This window comes from Pyrus communis, chromosome 17 (genome assembly GCF_041283825.1).
Source record: "Pyrus communis isolate YQ-2024b chromosome 17, ASM4128382v1, whole genome shotgun sequence".
NCBI lineage: Eukaryota > Viridiplantae > Streptophyta > Magnoliopsida > Rosales > Rosaceae > Pyrus > Pyrus communis.
In genome coordinates this window covers 10,875,022-10,876,898 of record NC_142581.1, presented here as the reverse complement: position 1 = coordinate 10,876,898, position 1,877 = coordinate 10,875,022, and the positions used below count along the sequence as shown (strand labels likewise).

At 41.0% G+C, this 1,877-nt stretch overlaps 1 non-coding gene across 1 annotated transcript; it reads left to right on the top strand.

Moving 5' to 3' along the window:
- Positions 1–1,513: 1,513 nt before the first annotated feature.
- LOC148689459 (small nucleolar RNA R71) lies at positions 1,514–1,624 on the top strand. The gene has a single exon (XR_015958865.1). It is a non-coding gene; the product is annotated as a small nucleolar RNA R71 (small nucleolar RNA).
- Positions 1,625–1,877: the final 253 nt, after the last annotated feature.

Genomic DNA, 1,877 nt, shown 5'->3' with positions numbered 1-1,877 from the left:
GGTCTCTCCTAGCACTGTCATAGTGAGGAGTCCATTTTGCACATCAATGATGGTCTTGGCCGTGGCCATAAACGGTCTCCCAAGCAAAATAGGCAATTCTCGGTCATGTATAGGAGCTTCTTCCATGTCCAACACTACAAAATCCGCAGGCAAGATTAGTTTATCAATTTGAACTAGAATATCCTCTACTATACCTCTTGGATATTTCACGGATCTGTCCGCAAGTTGTAATGAGATGGTGGTGGCTTTCAATTCCCCTAAACCTAGTTGAAGGTATACGGAATAAGGCATTAAGTTGATGCTAGCACCTAAGTCAAGCATCGCCTTCTCTACCTTCTTGTCTCCTATGGTGATGTTGATAGAAAAACTTCATGGATCCTTGAGCTTTGGTGGAAGTTTTCTTTGCAACACGGCACTTACATTCTCGGACACCACTACCTTCTCATGTGGTCCATACTTCCTTTTGTAGTTGTTTAACTCTTTGAAGAACTTCCCATAAGCTGGCATGTTCCTAATGACATCAAGCAAAGGTAAGTTAACATTCACCTTACTTAGAATATCAAAAATCTCCTTAAATGACTTATCCTGCTTGCTCTTGGCAAGTCTTCCAGGGAATGGTATTGGTGGAGTGTAAGGTTTCTCGGCCTTGTGAAGATTTGGTGCTTCAAACGAGGGAGTAGCATGGCTTGGTTCCTCATTTGGTTTCTCATTTTCTCCTTGAGTAACCCCTGCATTCACATGATCAGATTCATTAGTAACTTCATTGCCAACTCTATTATTGATAACCTTACCACTTTTAAGTGTAGTGATTGCTTTGGCTTGCTCTTGGTTCCTTTGGAGTATCACATGTTGGCTTGGAAACTTTCCAACCTCTCTTTGGCTCAAGGCATCTGCAATCTGCCCCAATTGTGTCTCCATTTTGGTTAGAGCCGCCGAATGTTGTTGGAGAGTGCTATTGGTGGTTTGTTGGAATTGCAAGGTATTTTGGGCTAACAATTTAACCGTATCCTCAAGAGTAGGTTTTGGTTGGAAGTTTTGGAATTGATTGTTGTCCTTCCACGAAAGATTGGGATGATCTCTCCAACTTGGGTTATATGTATTGGAATACACATCATTCCTTGGCCTTTGATTGTAAGAATTCATGAGGTTCACTTACTCTTGGACATACTCGGGGTAAGCCTCCCTAGATAGACATTGATGAGTAAGGTGGCTTGGTATGTTGCAAATGGCACAAACTTCATTTGCTTTTGGCACCATGTTGAGCACGGATTCAAGCTTCTTTTCTAGGTTAGCTACCTGCAAAGAAAGATCATGATTAGAGCTTGTTTCATATACTCCAACTCTCTTACCCCTTACATCTTTGTGTTGAGCATTAGATCCCAACATCTCATAAATGTTATATGACTCTTGAGCATTCTTTTTCTTCAAAGCTCCACCTGCTGCATTATCAACAGTTGATTGACATGTTTGGGTTAGTCCATCGTAGAAAATTTGCATTTGTAAGTGAAGAGGTAACCCATGGTGTGGACATTGCAACAAAAGGCCTTTAAAGCGCTCCCAACACTCATTGAAAGGTTCTCCATCATCTTGTTTGAAGTTGAAGATTTGTCCCCTTAATGTGGCTGTCTTTTGAGTGGAAAAGAACTTTTCCAAAAACTTCTTAGCCATGGCATCCCATGTGGTGAGTGAATCAGGTACTAGAGTCATTAACCAACCCTTGGCCCTATCTTTCAAGGTGTAAGGGAACACTCTCATCCTCAGATTTGCTTCACTTACTCCCTGTAAAGGTAAACCACTCACAACATTGTAAAATTCTTTAATATGAGCTAAAGGATCTTCATTAGGTAAGCCATAAAAAGAAGGAAACATATGGAAAT